A 19983-nucleotide genomic window follows, 5' to 3' on the forward strand; every position below is an offset into this window, starting at 1 on the left:
GGTAATGCCAAGAGAGAAAACACATGAGAGCCACTCCAAAAATTCGAGATCTAGGAGCCCTGGATAGACACAGGGCTCCAGTGTCCCCTCTGCATGGACCCAGGGCCATAGAAGTTTTCTCCAATGAGCTGGGTTCTAAGTTAGCACTGCTCCCAGCCCCCTTCCAGAGGGACTACTCTCCTCAAGCTTACACACAGCCCAAATAAGCCTCCTTCTCAAGACATCCCAGGAAAGGCAGTCTAGGATCAGAAGACGCTGTTATTGTTCCCTTGTGGTAACTGGGTTGGCAGCAAACCCAACACAATGGCCATAGACACAGACACTCAGCAAACAAGCACAGAACTGAACTGGGAGCTGTAGAAATCCCCAGGGCAGAGACCCCCATTCTGCCATGCACCCCGTTCCCAACTTGAACCCTAACTCCTCTCTCCTCCTCCACAGCAGGGCACCCTCCTGCATTGCTGGAGTCCCCTAGGTGCTCACGTAGAGAGGCTGCCTGTGGAAGATGAGTCTCGCTGGCCATTCCACAAATTCACAGCTTTGCCTGACAGCTAACAAGCTCTGTGGCCGGGAAGTGCAGCAGAGCGAAGGCCCTATTACAGCAGAGGAGAGCCTTGTACAAAGGGCTTAAACGCACTAACAAGGCATTTCGGAAGGCCGGGGAGCCCCTAATGACCTGCCTGCTGTCAGCGAGGGAGCCAAAGGCTGGGAGGGAACAGGCCCCTCTGTGCTGCTGCCTGATGATGTCACGAATCTCTCTTGTTCAGAATAAGTCTGGTTGCCAAAAAAAAAAAAAAGCAAGGGAGTGGGCATCAGTGTCAGGCAAGGAGATAGGCCCAGCTATCAGGGAATTTCTATAAAGCGCAGCTCTGGAAAGCATTCCTTCCCCTCCTCAAATACCTCCATGGTCCCCCATCACCTGCCAAATAAAATACCAACTCCCCCAGATGATAATCAGAAAAGTTTACTTCCCTATGGCTGAAACTTTTAGAGGACAGTGTGTGGGTCGTGGGCACCAGAACTGCCCAGCCTCTTGCTTAAAAGGCAGATGTGTACACCCCCTCCAAGTTTCCTTGATTAGAATCTTGGGGTGGAGTAGGGGCTGGATTCTGATGTTTAAGCAGCTTCCCTGGGTGATTCTCAACATAGTCACTCATTCATTTAATAACTAAGTATTCAGTGAGCTGTTACTCTGCCCCAGGCACCATGCTGGGTGCTGGGGAGAAGAAGTGAGCAAAAAGCACTCACCCTCTGTTCCCCCAGGAGCTATCAAGGGGCAGACATGAAACGAATAATCATATATGCAGATACCCACTCGTTACTGACTTTGGGTACAGCCAAGGGCACATTTGGTGCCTGCAATGGTGGCCTAAGCTGGGGATTGCAAGCCCAACTCTGCAGTCAATCCTGGGCTCCTCTCAGCTCTTCCTCTGCCTGTGTGACTAAGTTACGGTCCTTCCCCAAGTCTCAGTTTCTTCCCCTGTAAAATGGGCCTATAACCATGCTTCCCTTCCTGTGAAGATTGGTGTTTCCTACGTATACAACCTATAATGGCCTTGTGGGGCAGGGAGGTGGCAGCAGGGGTCAGACAGGCATCTGTTTGGACGCGACATGGCCTTACCTAGTGCTCAGTCAAGGTCAGTGGAATTGACCTAAACGTTTACAACTTCTTCTAGTTATACTTTCTGCCTTACAATGATTGAGAAGAAGTTCACCTGGGTTTCAGAGTCACTTCTTTTCCTTTGGAGGGAACCACTTTAAACATAACAAGGATCCAGTTTACTCCCCAGATGCTTTGTGGGCTGAGATTCTGTCTCATGACCTTGGCCAAGTCACTTGCACTCTGCTCAGGGGCTCCTCACCCAAAGAACAAGTAAACTGGACTCAGTGATGTCTAAGAGCCTCGGCATGGGCACCAGCCTCTTGTTTAGCCAGACAGGATTTTTTTAACCTGCAGAAATTAGTATTTCATGGAAGAATAACATGTTAGCACTAAGAGAGTACGAAGGACATCGTTGCAGAAAAAAAAAAAAAAAGATAATGTTCCAGAAAAAGAAATATTGGCAACACTATACATAAATTACATGAGCATTTAGCTCTCACTTTAACTAAGTGGTGAAACCATCCCTCCCAGACCAGCTACAGTCCAGAGACCCACAATAGGGACTAATGACCTAGTCCAGTGATAATGGTGATAACAACGATGATGAAGAGACCCACCACAGACATTCACATGGCACTCACTATGTGCCAGGCTTGCTTCTAAGCACTTTGTATATATTAACTCATTTAACTCTCACTACTACCCTGTCAAATAGATCTATCATTGGTCCCATTTTGCAGAAGAAATAACTTCCCTCAGGTCTCACTGCTAAAAAGTAATGAACTTCCTGAGGGAGTCAAAACATTTTTAATAGTCAGCTAATCATTTGGATGGCTCAATAGTTCTTTTCTGTCAGAATGTTCCATCTGGTGGTCCATGTTGCTTAACAAGCAGTCAAGGACCAGTGGGTTCCGCTAGGCACATCTGCTTTGTCACCAGGCAAGTGAAGCTAGGATGGGATGGGCTGACACTGCAGCATTCCTAGGCAGAGAAGTGAAAGAAAGGGAAACTGTTAGTCATTCAGTCATGTCCAACTCATAGTGACCCCGTGGATTATAGCCCGTCAGGCTCCTCCATTCATGGGATTCTCCAGGCAAGAATACTGGAGTGGGTAGCCATTCCCTTCTCCAGGGGTTCTTCCCAACCAGGGGTCAAACCCGTCTCCTACATTGCCGGCAGGTTCTTTACCATCTGAAGAGATCTACCATAGACATTTACATAGCACTACCCCACCAGGGAAGCCCTGGTGAGAAGCCCAGGTGGAGAAGAGCAGTGTCCAAACATCACCTCAAAGTCATGATCAAACAGCCAGCCACCTGGCATCTTCACAGAAACCCTGCAACGTGGCTGCATTTCAGTCACAGCCAGAAGCCCAGGTTGGGTCCCTTGGATGCTGAGAGGGAAAAATGTTCCCTTGTTTCTCCTCTCTTCTCTGCCTGTTCAGCTGGCAGCCAGTGAGCTTCTGCTGCATGTCAGGGGCCCCAAAGATGCTCCCAAGCCAGGCCGATGGTAGCCCACAGCTTAGAGTAGGAACAGAATAAATCCACAGGTGACTAAGAGCCGTGTGGACCATGTCACAGCACAAGGGAGGGCAGATGCTGTGGCAGCCCAGAGGAAGACACACTCACATCAGCATGAAGGCTTCAGCAAGGATTGGATCCCCCTAAGGCTTGAAGGATGAGCGGCTGATGCAGGCAAGGTAGGGCCATTAGCAGACTCCTGAGACTGCTGAGCCCTGGAACTTCCCATCCTCAGAAGCAGGGTGGGAAACCATCTGAGCCCTCCCCACTCCTCCAGGGGACAGCCAGCCTCTCATCCTGTCACACATGAAAGACACAACTTACCCAGCTGGGCCACACCGGGCCACCACTCAGAGGGCGCTTAATCGTGGGTAACAGTACAGAGGCACAGATGGCTGGCTGGCAGGACCTGCTTCTTTAGCCCGAAGTGTTCTCATATTGTACTTAGATTCACAGAAGCATAAAACAGGCAATTTGGATTTGACCTCAGAGGTGACTCTTCGATGCTGGGAAGTATCAGTTGGACCCAGCAGAAATAACAATCTTTTAAATTTGCCTAACATCATATAGTTACACTTCATTTCATTTGCCTGGTACCTGCAGATGTAATCAGTGTTCACACTCGCCCCTGCATTGCCCAAATGAATTCTCTGTGTCACATGGCATAAAGCACACATCCAGCCACCAGCCAGGCATTTTTGTCCTCAACTTAAGGTGCCCAAGTACCTAAAAACCTCTAGGTTTGAGGTTTGGGGGGAGCCAAGATGCTGGTCCTTCAGCAGAATAAACTGTCCTCAGCCACTAAAGGGAATCAGAAATAATAGGCCATCCTAATGAACAGTTCACACAACACCCAGCTCAGTAGAGCAGAGTGGACCTGACAGGAAATGTCTCATCTCCAAACACAAAAGCAGTGTCCGGCAGAAAGCTAGCGGCATGGGGGACACGCTTCACTAAGAAAGAGAAAAATGCCTGTGACTGGAGGGAAAAGCCCAATTACCCTGAACTTGGCAATTGATCCTTCCTGCCCAAACAAAACCCGGGCCAGGCCTGGGGACCCATGAGATATCTTGGGAGAGGGATGGTGGGGAGGGGTGCTACGGAAAGGGCCTCAAGACTGCTGGCTACACATCCCTGTAGAACTTTGGAGAACATAGTGGATTGGCATCTGACTCACGTCTGAGAAATCTAAAGGGCAAAGGCTTGGCTGAATTGACCCGAGGCAGCCTCGCTGTGAGAGCTGAGGTAAGATGGATGGTTCAGGGGTGGGGGTTGGGGGAGGCCCTTAAAAGACATTTCAAGAGAGCCACCTGGAGGGGCAAGTGAAAGTGAAAGTCACTCAGTCGTGTCCGACTCTTTGCAACTCTATAGTCCATGGAGTTCTCCAGGCCAGAATACTGGAGTGGGTAACCCTTCCCTTCTCCAGAGGATCTTCCCAATCCAGGGATTGAACCCAGGTCTCCCGCATTGCAGGCAGATCCTTTACCATCTGAGCCACCAGGGAAGCCCAAGAATATTGGAGTGGGTAGCCTATCCCTTCTCCAGCAGATCTTCCCAGCCCAGGAATCAAACTGGGGTCTCCTGCATTGCATGCGGATTCTTTACCAACTGAGTTATGAGGAGAAATGAGACCTCAAAAGATGGTCCGTGGGTTTCCCTGGTGCCTCAGTAGTGAAGAATCCCCCTGCCAATGCAGGGGACACAGATTCTATCCCTGACCCAGGAAGATCCCACATGCAGCAGGGCAATTAAGCCCGTGTTCCACAACTATTGAGCCCGTGCCTTAGAGCCGGTGCTCCACCACAAGAGAAGCCACCACAATGAGAAGCCTCAACAAAGAGTAGTCCCCCACATACCACAATTAGAGAAAGCATGCACAGCAACAAAGACCCAGCAAAGCAAAAAATAAATTTAAAAAAAATTTTTTTAATAGTCTGTGAGGAAGAAGATCAGCAAGAACTCAAGGCCAAAGGAACACCATAACTGCCCACCCAACAAGTTGGTGAGAGAGATGCTAAAACTGGATGAGTAAGATAAACAAATGATAGGTTCCAATGATTCACTTTTTAATAGTAGAGTGGCACAATCACTCTCCGGCTTGTATTCACATAGGAGCACAGTCCTCTGCCATAGCGCTCGACTCGAGCTGGGCCAGTGACTTGCAATGGCCAAGGTGTGCTCCTGGAGCAGGGCTGCAAAGCGCCTGCTCAGTTAGGCCTTTCCTCTTGCTCTCCAGTGACCCATCAAGGGAAAAACTTTTCCCAAGCGGCCCTGAACCTAGGCCCCAAAATGAATATGGAGGAACCAGACCCATGAACCAGACCCACAGCGTGGAGCTGACCCACCAGCTCAGCACAGTCTCAATTAAAGACTCACAATCAACCTGCAGACCCACAACCATCAGAATAAATGCTGATTTTTAAGCCCTTGAGTTTTGTTGCCATTTGTTAAGCAGCAGCATCCAGTGAAAGCTGATGTACCAGGGATACACAAGCTCTCAAAACATCAAGGAGGGAAATGGTCAGATGTAAAGAGCAGCCAACATTAGAGGAAATAATTGCCAGATGCCCCACCAGTTGTGAAGACCATTTCTGCCCTCTGACGTCTTCTCTTGCCCCACCTCCCTCTGTTACCTCATTACCTAGCAGGATGAGGAGGGGAAGAGTGTGATGGTCAGGGTTATGGATCAGCTTGGCTAGGCAGCAACCCTCAGTCATTCAATCAGATACTAAACTAGGGGTTACTATAAAGGTATTTCGTGTGTGTGTGTATGTGTGTGTGTGTGCCTGCTCTCAGTCACGTCCAGTTCTTTGCAATCCCATGGACTGGAGCCTGCAGGCTCTGTCCGTGGAATTCTCCAGGCAAGAACACTGGAGTGGGTTGCCACTCCCTTCTCCAAGGGATCTTCCGGACCCAGGGATTAAAGTGGAGAGATACTTCATAGATGGTATTAAAGTCCAGAATCCGTTGACTTTAAGGGATTCTGTCCTAGAAAATCTGAAGAGGCCTGATTCCATCAGCTGAAAGCTTTAAGAGCAATCCTGAGACTTCCCTGCTGCTGCTGCTGCTAAGTCACTTCAGTCGTGTCCGACTCTGTGTGACCCCATAGATGGCAGCCCACCAGGCTCCCCCATCCCTGAGATTCTCCAGGCAAGAACACTGGAGTGGGTTGCCATTTCCTTCTCCATGAGACTTCCCTAAAGGAAAGGAAATTCCACCTCCAGAAATAAGAAAACTCATGCTGGAGAGTTCACCTTGCTCTTCCTGATGGTTTGCTCTACAGATTTCAGCTCTGCCCAACCAGCCCCATAATTATATGAGCCAATCCTGCCCAATAAACATCTTAATACAAGTTTCCCACTGGTTCTCTTTCTCTGGTTGAACTCTGAGTGATACAGATTTTGGTACCTGAAAGTGAGGGACCACTGTAACAAACATCCAAAAATGCTGAAATGGCCTTGGAACTGGACAGTGGGCATAGGGTGGGAGAAAATTGAAGAGCATGATAGAAAAAGCCAAGATTGTCTGGAACAGATTGTTAGTAGAAATATGGGTGTTAAAGACTCTGCCAGTGAGGGTCTAGCAGGAAGTGAGGAGCATGGTAAGAAAACCTATATCTTCTTAGAGAACACTTAAATCATCGCGAACAGACTGTTGGCAGAAATATGAACGTTAAGGATGCTTCTAGCGAGGGCTCGGAAGGAAATGAGGCACATGTTATTGGAAACCACAGGAAAGGGGATCTTCGCTGTCTAGTGGCAGACAGCCTGGCTGAATTGTGTCCTGCAGTGCATGGAAGGCAGAACTGGTCAAGTGATGAGCTTGGAATCTGAGCTGAGATTTCCCAGCAAAGTGTTGAAGGAGCAGCCTAGTTTCTTTTGGCTGCTTCTAGTGAAATGGAAGAGAAAAGAGAGAAATTGAGAAAAAGAATTGTTCGGAGAATGATTGGGGCAAATCTCAGCCTATTCACTTTGCAGATGATAAAATTAGGGGATTCGCTGTTGGGAAAGCATGCCCTGGAGACCAGGAACTGTGACAGAGGCAGAGATTGGAAGGGTGTAAGAGCCACAAGCCAAGGATGGGTAGCATCTAGAAAGTGAAAAAAGGCAAGGTAACGGATTCTCCCCTAGAGCCTCCACCAGGAATGCCTTCCTGCTGACCCATTTCAGAATTCTGAACCATAAGATCACAAATTCGGAATTTTCAGATAAGACCTCTATGTTGTTTCAAGTCACTAAATTTGTGGTCACTTGTGACACAGCAGTAGGAAACTAATACAGAGAGATGAAAAGAGCAAAATCTCTGGCAACTCCCTTTTCTGATTGCAAGCTTGAAATGCAGTTTGGAGCTCTGGGTATTACTCCAGACTGGACATTTGAATGACTGAGCTGAAACTGTCTTGAAGGCTAAATTGACCAGAGGATATTTTATGATCCAAGTTTAAGAAGAAAAATATGGGGCTCCTGGTGATCTCTTCAGGAGCAGGGGCAGTCTGGCCCACAGAGAGGGTTTCCAGGGGAAAAACTGAAGGTGCTTTATGAAGGGGTCCCAGAGTCTTGCTCATTCTGGAAAATATGGTTGCTTGGATATTCAGTGAAGAAGAGAGGTGTGGGGATTTGATATCAGTGTGAGGAGGATGTGGGGGAAGTGGAAGGGCTCCTGGGACCCATAGTGGGAACTCAGGGATGCCATCTCCATGGCCATAGCAGGATCCCATGGGAGAGGAAGATGCTCCTTCGTTATATCAGCTCTCCTAGACTCTCCCCATGGGCCTGGTCATGTGGCTCTTCATTCTGTGAACTTTCTCCATCCTTTCCTGGATGGTGTTTTCAGCCTCTGTATTACCCTTTCTGAGCCCTCAGAGCTGCCTCCTCATGGAGCGAGTGAGCCACACAAATTCCCTCAAGCCCAGGAGCATCAGAGAAATAATCAGCCGGGGCCCCACCCACTTAGTTCAGGTCTATTTTGCTAAACTTGCGAAAGGGACACCTTGGGATGCCACAGAGGACAGACCCCACACAGTGAGGCAGAAGTCTGAGTGGTTTCAATAACCAGACAGTACTGACTCCATATCCAAACTTGGCCACTTTTCAGCAGTGTATCTAAAATGAGAGACTGAACTTCTCTAGACCTCGGTTTCCTTAGTGTAAAGATCATAGCGCCCAGCTCATGGGGCCTTAGTGAAGATTAAAGGGGAGAACATGGGGCGAGGTGTAAATGCTCAGTGAACAGTAGCTGCAATAATAAGAATTAATGTTCTGATTAGCAGGGCCTCTCCCTCCTGCATCTTCAGTGCCTCTGCCACCACTGCTCTGACCTGCCCCAGCCCTATCCCCACCCCACCCCTACTTCAGCCAAGGCCAGGACCCCCCTCCTGAAAGCCCCATGGCTGCAAACAGTTAATGTGATTATTGCATTTAGCCCAAATTTGCAATAGCTTCCTCTCTTTAATCACTTTGAAAGTGTTTCAAATTCCCTTCCTACGTGACTGAAATCAAAGTGGCACCTGTGAAGGCAGAAAGCTTGGCTGCCAGTGCGAGGTGGAGATGTAAAACAGTCAGGCTCTGATGGGGAGAAATTATGTCTTTCTTAATTCCTTTTACCCTATAATTACCAGGCACGACCACGTGGGTTAACAGCAAAAATAACTTGCACAGAAAGACGTCGTCTGTACAGTCCTGGTTCGAGTCCTCATAGGAGACCCCCAGGGGATGCTCCAGGGGAGCCCCCACCCAGGCACCTTCCTCCCCAGCTCTCCAGGGCCACTGATCCCCAGCCAATGAGAGTCAATCGAGAGGTGTCCTTTTTGCCGCCTCCTCCACCCCTCTCGACAGTATCTGACTGTGATCCTCTTCTCCCCTTTCCTGGCCCAACACCCCTGTTGCTGTTCTCCTTATCTTGCCTCCACCTGCAGTCTCCTTTGCAGTCTTCCTCCTCATCCTTTGACCAACCCCCAGGCAAACTGGCCTCCCTGAGTCCTCACAGCATCCCTCTTCACCACCTCTGCACCCTTTCCTCTTTCTTTGCTTGTCTCTCCTCCCTCCCCTTCACCCCCTCCGTTCTAGAGAGCATACCTACCCTGAAGACCCTCAAACCAGCCTCCCCACCGTGATCTCCAGACTCCAGGACCCCCAATACCCAGATACCGGCTCAGGGTCACCACACTGGGATGCCCTGCTGAGTCCAAACCAGCTCCCCCAGACTGCCCTCTCCCAGCCTAAAAATCCACTACCAAGATTGGAACTTGTGAAGCTCCTCCATCTTCTCTTTCTCCTGAGTCCAGATCCAATCCCATCCTATATCACCCATGCAAGAGATATTGCAGTATGGTTTAGAGGAAATTGCAGGAATTCTGGAGTCATATGAACTGAAGTTCTGACAGTAAACTTGGGCCAAGTCATTTCAGTGTCCTTATTTATAAAATAGCAATGATACTGTCTACCACCAAGAAGCTTTTCTTTTTTTTCTTGGTCATGCCACTTGGCTTATGGGATCTTAATCCCCTGACCAGGGATTGAACCCAGACCCTTGATGGTGAAAGTGTGGAGTCCTAACCACTAGATAACCAGGAAATTCCTGAGTCATTTTTTTAGAACTAAATTACACAGTATCTGAATATGGTTCATACATTCTCCCCCTCCTCTTCCTGCTGCCTCTACCCTAGTGCAGGCATCACTTTTCACCAAGTCAGTGGCAACAATCTCAGAACTGGTCTCTCTGCCTTCAGACATTCCTCTTCCCACCCATCAGCCAACCCACTGCCAGAAACTTCTTCTTAAAATTCATTTCTGACCATGTCACCCTGCTCAGAACCCTCAGCAGCTGCCTGTGGCGTAAAGGTTAAATTCCGAAGCATAAGCAACATGAGTTGGATGCAGGGAGCAGGACACTGAGTGTGAAGCCCTCCAAACTAATCCTAAATCCTCACTCCCCAACTAATGAACAGTTTAGACTTTGGCCTTTGGTTTCTACAGTTTGATGAGACTAAAATTTCCTAACTCACGAGATCGCTGTGGGGATTAAATGACAAAGCTTGGGAAAGCACCTGCCAGAGCTTCATAGTAGGTGTTTAGCAGATTCTGGTTCTCTTCCCTTCTCTCTATTCATCTCTCCCAAACCCTTTGTGGGGGGCAGGGGGCTAGGTGGTGATGGACATGGTGCTTCAACCTTCATTATCAAAGTTCTTTCTTTTTTAATCCTTAAATAAAACCTCTGGATGACAAACAGCAAAATTTGGCTGTCGCTGGAGGAAACCCACAGCTATAAGCCACAGTGATGAAAGCAAATAAATCCTAAATATTGACCATCTGCCTCCCCATGAGAACCCAAGCCAGGCAATGGGGATAAGACCCCAGATGAAAGAACATCTCAGAGTGGGGCGTCTCAGAGTGGGGCCCACCCTTGGGCGAGAATTCCTACAAGGGATAAAGTAGTAGTTGACTTAATTGCTTGATTCACTAAAAAAGATACTTAGATATCTATTTTTCCCTAAAAAAAATGTTTATATACTGTTCACAGTTTCATGCCATAGATCCACAGTTGGGGAAGAAAATATCTATGGTTCTTGCTTTTTCTTCTGAGAAAAGTCATTTTCATCTAAGCATTTTTTTCAGGTTGCACCTCAGGGTTCACCATTAGAGCTGTGATCTCGGTTTCTGACTTGACTTGTCATCCTTAATTGCTCTGTAGAGAGTTGCCCTCTTGGCATCCATAAAACTTTTCCCTCTTCTTCTCTACCAACAGCTCACCAGCCAGGCCTACATCCATCCATCCTTCCACTTTCCCCCACCACCCTTTTTAATAGGATTTCTACAGGTATTTTTTTTTTTAACTGTGTTAAAAGACATACAACATAAACCCTCTAGCATCTCTCCTTAGAAGGAGCTATCTGCCAATTTAAAAAAAGAGAATGGGCCATCTGGCATTTTTCCTGATAGAACTCTGTCTCTTTGCCCAAAAAAGAGGGCCGACCTACCGCACTGTCTTCTCGGAGCTCTGTCTGTGTTGAAGGGGGAGAAAAAGAAGTTGGGGGGAACACACCCTAGAGGGTCCACCCCTCAGCATTTCTCCTTAGAAAGAGCTATCTCTCCATCTGAAAAAGAGAAATAGACGTCCTGCATTTCTCCTCAGAGGGCATTCTCTCTGGCCTGAAAAAGTCCAGCCATTCAGCATTTGTCTTCATTGATTGAATACTGTCTCTTTAAAAAAAAAAAAAATGTGCTTTCCCTCCACAGTTTTCCCCCAAAGAGTGCTGGTCCTCTGTCTTAGCCCAAGGGCTTGACATCCAGCATTTCCCTCATACAGTTCTGTTCCTCTCTTTGAGAAAGTCAGCTGGCCATCCCAAATGTTTCCTCACAGGGTGCTGACTCTGACTGAAAAGGAGGTCCGAGGCTATGGCATTTCTCCTCCTAGATCTCTGTTTCTCTCTCTTAATGATCAACATTTCTCGGCATACAGTGCTGTTTCTCTGTCTGAGGAGGACTAGTGACCCAGCGTCTCTCCTCACAGAGCTCTGTCTTTCTGTCAAAAAAGGAGGGCCAAATTCCTGTGATTTCTCTTCATAGAGTGATGCTTCTGTGTTGGAGGAGGAGGTCCAAGTCTCTGGCATTTTTCCTCAGAGAGGATTGGTTCCTTGTCTGAAAGAGGGAGCTGGCCATTCAGCATTTCTCGTCACAGAGAGATGTCTCTGTCTTAAGAGGAGGGTGACACTCAGGTGTATATCCTCACAGCATGCTGTTTCTCTTTCTGAAATAAAAGGCCAGCATTTGGCATTTCTCCTCATTGTGCTCCATTCCTGTGTCAAAAAAAAAGGAGGATCAATCCCAGGGCATTTCTCCTCATAGAGCTCTGACACCATGTAGGCGAAGGAGACCTAGGCATCTGGCATAGTCTCCTCAGGAGCACTCTATCTGTCTCTTTCTCTCTTCTTTTTTCTCTCTCTCTCCTCCCTCTCCTCTCCTCTCTTTCTGTCAGTTGGAGTACTGGCCATTAGACATTTCTCCTCATAGACTCCTGTGTCTCTCTCTGAGGTGGAGACCTGACCACTCAGAATTTCTCTTCAGAGGGCTGTCTGTCTTCCTGAAGTAGAGGGTCAGTCAACAGACAGACATTTCTCCTTAAAGAATGCTGACTCTCTGTCTGAGGTGGAAAACTGGCATTGGGGCATTTCTGCAAATAGAGAGCTGTCTTTCTGCAGTGAGGTCCACCCATCTGGAATCTCTCCTCATAGAGTACTGTGTTTCTGTGGAGGGTGCTGGGCTGGCCATTGGGCATTTATCCTCATGGAGAGCTGTCTTTTTCCCTGATAAAGTGTACCCAACCATCAAGTATTTTTCCACTGTCAGCGCTATTTCTTTGTTGAAAGAGGACGCCAAGCCTCCGGCATTTCACCTCATAGAAAAAGAAAAAAGAGAGCTGGACATGTGTCTTTCTTCGCAGAGTGCTTTCTCTCTGAAAAGAAGGCTGACCATTAGGGACTTGCCCTCATAAGGTGCTGTCTCCCTTTCTGAAACAGAGCACTGACAATCTGATGTTTCTCCTCACAGTGTGGTCTATCTGAGGTGGAGAACCGGGCAACAGGCACTTCTTGTCACAGAGCTCTGTCTCGCAGTTTGAAAAAGTGAGCTGGCCATCTTGCATTCCTCCTCATGGAGAGTTCACTGTCCCTGCCTGAAGAAGAGGGCTGGCTCTCCACCATGTCTCCTCCCAAAGCACTTTCTCTGACTGAAGGGACAGTCCAACTCTCCTGCCTTTCTCCTCCTGGAGCTCTGTTTCTCTGTTTGACATGAGGGGCTGGCTATTAGCCATTTCTCCTCCTCCCAGAGGGCTGTCTCTCTGTGGAAGAAGGAGGGCCAACCCTCTGGCATTTAGAGGGAGCTATCTGCCAGTTTAAAATAGAGATCTGGCCATCTGGCATTTCTCCTCGTAGAGCGCTGCCTCTTTGCCCAGAAAAGAAGGGCCAACGCACCACACTGCCTTATTTCTCTTAACCCAGCTCTTTCTGTCTCCATGTTGGGGTGGGGCTGGGAGCGGGGTGCAAGGGGAGAGGGTTAGGGTTGGCTCGGCAGGTAAAGTATCTGCCTGCAATGCAGGAGACACAGGTTCCATCCATGGGTCCAGAAGACCCCCTGGAGGAGGAAATGGCAACCCACTCCAGTATTCTTTCCTGGAAAATCCCATGGACAGAGGGCTACAGTGCATGAGGTCGCAAAGAGTAAGACAGCGCGGAGAGAGACTAGGCAACAAAGCAACAACTGAGTTTCTCCTCAGAGGGCGTTCTCCGTCTGCGAAAGGCTGACCATTCCACATCTGTCTTCACAGACTGAGCACTGTCTCTGTCTGCAGTTGGCCATGACTGAAGTGACTTAGCACACGTGCACACTTGGAAAGCCGTGGAGGTCTGCTTTCCCTCCATGATTATTGCCCATAGACTGCTGGTCTTCTCTCTGAGGCCGAGGGCCTGACATCCAGCATTTCACCTCACAAAGCTCTGTCCCTCTGAAAAAGTCAGCTGGCCATCCTCAATGTCCCCTCACAGGGTGCTGACTCTGACAGAAAAGGAGGTCCAAGACTGCAGCATTTCTCCACTAGAGCGCTGTTTCTCTCTCTGAGGTGAAGGGCCAGACAGCCGGCATTTCTTTGCATACAGTGCTGTCTCTCTGTCTGAGGAGGACAGCTGTTGACCCAGCCTCTCTTCTCATAGAAGTCTGTCGCTCTATCAAAAAAGGAGGGCCAGAGTCCTGCTGTTTCACTTCATGGAGCGCTATCTCTGTTTTGGAGAAAGAGGACCAAACCTCCAGCATTTCTCCTATTAGCCAGCTGTCTCTCTCTCATTCTCTCTCGCTCTCTTTGCAAGTGTGTTTCTCTTTGTCCATCTGTCCCTTTGTCCATCTGTGACTATGGCTCTGATGTATCTGTCCCTCTTTTCCCAAACCTTTTTTCTCTGTGTTTGTATCTCTGCCTCTCTCTTCCTCTATATCTCTCTCTTCCACCCTCTGTGTCTCTGTCTCTATCCCCCCTCTCTCTGTCTCCCTCAAATCTCTCTGTGTGTTTCTGTGTCTGTCTCTCTGTCTCCCTCACTCACTCTTCTCCTCAAGACCAAGTGTGACCCTGCCAACTTTCCCAGTTCATTGCAGGGAAAACACTGAACAATTATTCTTTGCTCGTGCAAGGAGCTCAACAGCTGGAACAAACATTGAGAGATTCAGAATTAATTGGGTGCTGATTATTTGTCAGCAGAAAAAAAAAAAAATCTTGAGATACACATGAAACAAAAGACAACCTAGCAACAGTGGAAACCTCAGCTCGTAGCAACAAGAACAGTCCTAATGAAGCATGACCATGCCAGCTCGGCGCAGAGCTGGCTGCTGACCACTGCTGCAGGAGGAAGGCAAACAGATGTTAGAGCTGCCAGGAGCCAAGTGAGGCCATCCTGGGACACTTTGGGCCCCCAAGAGCCCCGAGAATCTCTGCAATGGAGACACCAGAAATCTCTGGTCCAGGTCCCACATATGGAGCCCCATTCACTTATTCTCCAGAAAACATTCTCATAAGCACCTACCTGGGCACTAAGGAAGTGAACTTGACCCAGAGAGGATCCTGTATGCAACGAACATCCAGTCTAGCCAGTAGGGGAGAGCAAACAGACAGAAAACTATAATATAATACAAACACCTGGCAACATGAAGCCCAGAGTGTTCATGTGTGCTAAGTCGCTTCAGTCATGTCCAGCTCTGCGACGCTATAGACTGTAGCCTGCCAGGCTCCTCTGTCCATGGGATTCTCCAGATAAGAATACCGGAGTGGGTTGCCATTCCCTTCTCCAGGGGATCTTCCTGACCTAGGGATCGAACCCTGATTTCCTGCATTGCAGAGAGATTCTTTACCATCTGAGCCACCAAGGAAGTCCCAGATGGACATACTCTACTCTTGAGAGCCAAAAGGAGGAAACAACGCACATGTCTATCAAGGGAAACATAGATAAACAAAATGTGGTGCATACATACAATGGAATGTTACTCAACCACAGAAAAGAATGAAGTGCTGACATGGATGAATCTCGAAAACCTCACTCTACGTGAAAGAAGCTAGACACAGTTATACATCGAGTGAGTACATTTGTATGAAATGTCCAAAACAGACAAATCCTTAGAGGCAGAAAGTAGACTAATGGTTGCCAGAGGCTGGGGAGGAAGGGAGGGAGAGTGAAATCTAGTAGGTATGGGGTTCCCCTTTGCGGTGATAAAGGTATCTTGGAACTGGATATTGCTGATGGTTGCACAACACTATGAACGTACTAGATGTCACTGAATTGCACATGCTTAAATGGTTAGTGGTTACTCTTAAGTTATGTGATGTTTATGGAAATAAAATCAAACAAAAATAAAAGCGGAGAAACCCTAGCTGAGGTTTAGCCTACAGGTGGGAGTTAGGGCGGGACCAGATCGCCAAGGGCTTTCAATGCTGCTGCCTTTTGCCTTAGAGGTGATGAGGGGCTCTTAAGGACCTCAAGCCAGTCTCAGAACATTCAGCCAGAGGAGTGACATCATTTCAGGCACTTTTGGACATTTCCTGGGGTTGCAAACAGGAAGGGCCAGGAGGCATGCAGGAGAGGCAGCAAAACCCATTAGGACGCTGATGCCACATGGGAGTATTTTAAGGGAGAGTTAGAGGTGGGTGGGTAAGAAACACAACTGAAGGACAAGCACCAAATGTTCCACAGGAATGTGGGCTTGGACCTCGAAAGCCCTTCATAAGCCTTGGAAAGGCAAAGCCCGCCCCCTGCCTGAGCTGCCTGCTTCAGGGAGGTCTTGGCAGACTGTCTACAGCGTCTCCCCAAAGCCCTGGCTCTGGGTTTCTGGGGGTGGGTGGGGGAGCGGGAGGATCAGGACCCTAAGACCTAGGCCCATTGCTCTGTAGCCAGGCTGCTCTGGGAGGAGCCGAGGGACTTGGAGCCTGGGTGTGTATCCTAGCACCATTACCCACTCACCCCAGGAGGAGTGTCCGTCTCGGGGATTTCCGTTCCCTCTGGGGCCAACTTCCAAGTTCTGTACTTTAAAGATTTGTTTTAATTAGGCCCGCCTTAGTCAAAGGCATTGAACGTTATCTCCATCTCAGCTGGTTCCTTTCCTTTGCTTCTTTTCTATTGACTTTCAGAAACTCTGCCAGCCGCATTTGGGCTTTGATTATTTTTTCATAAAGGAAAAAGCAGAGCTAGTTGTCAGAGGCAAGGAGCCTGCCCCTCTGGAGAGAAGAATGGAGAATGGAGGGTGGGCCCTGGGCTGACCCTTCCAGAGTTTTAAGACATTGCTCCACACCTCCCCCCACCCTCCCCCAGGCTGGCCCTCATCCATGCATTTCTCTGGCTTTGATCATGAGTGACGCTCCTGGAGGTTCCTGGCACATGGCAGGCCAAATCTGAGGATGTCAGGGACCAGAAACCAGCCAGACCTGCCAGCACACTCCAGGTTGCTGGATAGGGGCACCAGGCAAAAGTATAAACAGATGGACAGGCAGGCTGGGACCAGAGGTGCCAGGACCAGGCATTGGAGTATGACAGTCAAGGGATCCAGAGCTCAAGCCAAGCCCATTGTTACCAAAATGAACCCCATCTAGGCATCCATCCACCAATGTATTTACCATTCATCCACCATCCATCATCACATTATACACCCACACAGCCATCCAGCCATTCTTCCACCATGCCATTTCCCACTCATCCATCCAATTACTATTTACCAAGTGCCCACTCTGGAGAAGACAATGGCAACCCACTCCAATACTCTTGCTTGGAAAACCCCATGGATAGAGGAGCCTGGTGGGCTGCAGTCCATGGGGGTAGCTAAGAGTCAGACACGACTGAGTGACTTCCCTTTCAATTTTCACTTTCATGCATTGGAGAAGGAAATGCCAACCCACTCCAGTATTCTTGCCTTGAGAACCCCAGGGATGGGGGAGCCTGGTGGGCTGCCATCTATGGGGTTGCACAGAGTCGGAGACGACGGAAGCGACTTAGCAGCAGCAGCAAGTGCCCACTCTGTCTCATAACTGCGCCTTAATTCAGCAGAAAATTGGCTGGAAGATCAAAATATGAATAGACTAGGTCCAGGGAACAAGGAGCCCCCAAACTCCCAGAGGAGCTAAAACACACATGAAATTTGGGATCAGATGAAACATGAGAGGCTTGGAGTCATAGAGGAAATGGAGTCAGATTTCAGATGGGGCCACACCATCACAGCAGAAGACCCTGATGGGAAGTAGTCCACAAGGTCAGAACTGGAACGACATCCCAGAACTGGGGATGAAAGATTTAAGATCCCTTCCGGCTGGGCCCAGGATGGATCCTGGATCTTCAGAGAAGCTGAGCCCACAGGTGGGGTGAGGAATGAGCCCCAGGTGAGAGATTGTGAGGCTTCAGAACAGAAAGAGGAGGGACGTCACCCCAGCCACTGGACTGAGAGGAGAGAAGGTGAAGTGAGATGTCATGGTGGAAGATAGGAGAATGGACGCAGGTAAAATGCCAGCTCTGCCCCATAGAGGGTCCCAGTGGAGCATCCGAGTCCAGAGAGAATGAAGCCTCTGCCATCCTAGTGTCGTGCTGATGGAGCCCCATGAGCTCTGCTGCGCTGCATACAACCATCCCAGCAGTGGACTGAGGCAGTCCTAGGCTCACTCAGGACCAAGGGGAAACGAGGCAGAGAAGAGCTCCTGGGCCACCCCTTGCGCCTCCTCTTTGTACAAAGATCAGACACGCCACCAACCTACTTCCCACCAGCCAGGAGGGCTGGCCGCTGCCAGCTGAAGGTCAAGGGGAAACCGCCCTCCCCTTCCCAAAGAGAAGATGTTGCAACTCTGGGAAGTCTCAGCAAAGCTGTAGGAAAAGGTCACAGTGGAATAAATTATAGAGATTAAAAGAATGCCCAGATCTACAGAGGCTGGGCCTACACAGCAACACCTCGGTTTTCCTCTTTCATCATCAGCCTCTAATTCTGGGACATAAAATTACAAGCTTATTGATAATGATCAATGATTTACCCGAGAAAGCCCAGCCCTAATTAAGAGCAGGAGAAGCTGACACTGCTTTTCAACTTCCCACCAAGGTCCAGCAAGGAAATTACCTGGTTCTGCAGAGCAAATAACGTCAACGGGCACTCAGGGGCCCAGGCTCCCAAACGCACATGCTCTTGCTGAATTAATATGCAGAGAGAGTTGCCTCGAGTGTTTGCAATTTGCTGGTAATTGGGGCATTGGTGGAGGCTAGGGGGAAGCAGCAAGCCAGTGTGTGAACACAAGAACTGCACTGTCTGCTCTTCCAGGGGACAGAAGCTTTAAGACCTAGTCTGGTTGGACCCAGGAAACATCCTGAAGCCTTCAGAGGAGCTGAAGAGGTTTTGAGAGTTTGGGATATTCCTAGGAACATCAGCTCATCTCATCCCTGGGACCCGGGACCATCCTGATCTTTGAACTCTGAGTTGCAGCTGTTCACAGACGGGAACAGAGAGCCGGGCCAAGCAGAATGTTTAGATTTGGGAAGGGAGAAGTTCAGAAAGGCAAAAATAAGACTTTACATCATCGAGGGTTTATAAAACTGCCAGGTAGGTTTGGAAAAATAAGAGTATCAATTGTTCAGTCATGTCTGACTCTTTGTGACCCCTTGGACTGTATGTAGCCCGCCAGGCTTCTCTGGCCATGGAATTCTCTAGGCAAGAATACTGGAGTGGGTTGCATTTCCTTCTCCAGGGGACTCTTCCCAACCCAGGGATTGAACCTGGGTCTCCTATATTACAGGCAAATTCTTTACTGTTTGAGCCACCAGGGAAGGCTTAGAGCCAGGTCTTATATCTGCACCTAGGTGGTATCTAGGATTTTTCCAGCTTGATTTTCATTCAAAAATATTAATCTTACCAATACCAGCTCAGCAATAATTCTGATCATGGGGGTCTCTTGTCAGTGAACTGGTGTTCTTTCCCTAATAAAAATAGTAAACAATAACAATTGCTATTTTACAGCAGTTAAAACATATTGAAAGCTTACTAGCTATTGTCTTAGCTCAGGCTTGCCATAATGAAATACCATAGGTTGGGAGACTTAAAGAGCAGGAATTTATGTCTCATAGCTCTGGAAATTGGGAAGTCCAAGATAAAGGTGTCGACCAGTTTTGTTTTTTTTTTATAAGAGCTCTCTTCCTGGTTTGCAGATGGTCACCTTCTCAGTATATGTACATGGAGAGACAGAGAGCAAACAAACTCTCCAGGGTCTTTTCTTATAGGAACATTAATCCCATCATGAAGCCCCCTCTTTTTTATGACTTCACCTAAACCTAACCATCTCCCAAATGCTCATCTCCAAATACCATCACATTGAGGGTTTGTACTGCAATCTAAGAATTTGGGGAAACACAATACAGTCCCTAGCACCTGCCACACACACAGTAAGCACTTTGCATGCCATACTGCTTTAATCCTCACAAGCCAGTGAGAAAAGTGTTATTATCACCCCCATTTTACAGATAAGAAAGTTGAAGGCTTAGAAAGGTTAAGTAACTTTGCCAAAGCCACATAGAGATAACTGCAGAGCACACAGGCTTAACTAGGAGGCAGGCAACAGGAGATGCCCAGTCTCAGCCCAAGTTAGAGTCAGCCTAAAACTAAGTCATATCTGGGCCAGTCTGAAGCTCTTGTGCATCTGTTGACGTAAAGGATGCAGGAACTTCCTGTGGAAGAGCTCACTCCAATAAGAGTCAGACCCACATGCAAAATTCAAATACCAAGAGCCCAGGTTTGGGGGAGGGATTCTGAGTATGGGTCATGTCACTCAGTGATGCTCAAGGACCCTAAGGTCCCTTTGTGACCTTAGGTGAGA

The sequence above is a fragment of the Budorcas taxicolor genome, chromosome 19, assembly GCF_023091745.1.
Source record: "Budorcas taxicolor isolate Tak-1 chromosome 19, Takin1.1, whole genome shotgun sequence".
Taxonomy (NCBI): domain Eukaryota; kingdom Metazoa; phylum Chordata; class Mammalia; order Artiodactyla; family Bovidae; genus Budorcas; species Budorcas taxicolor.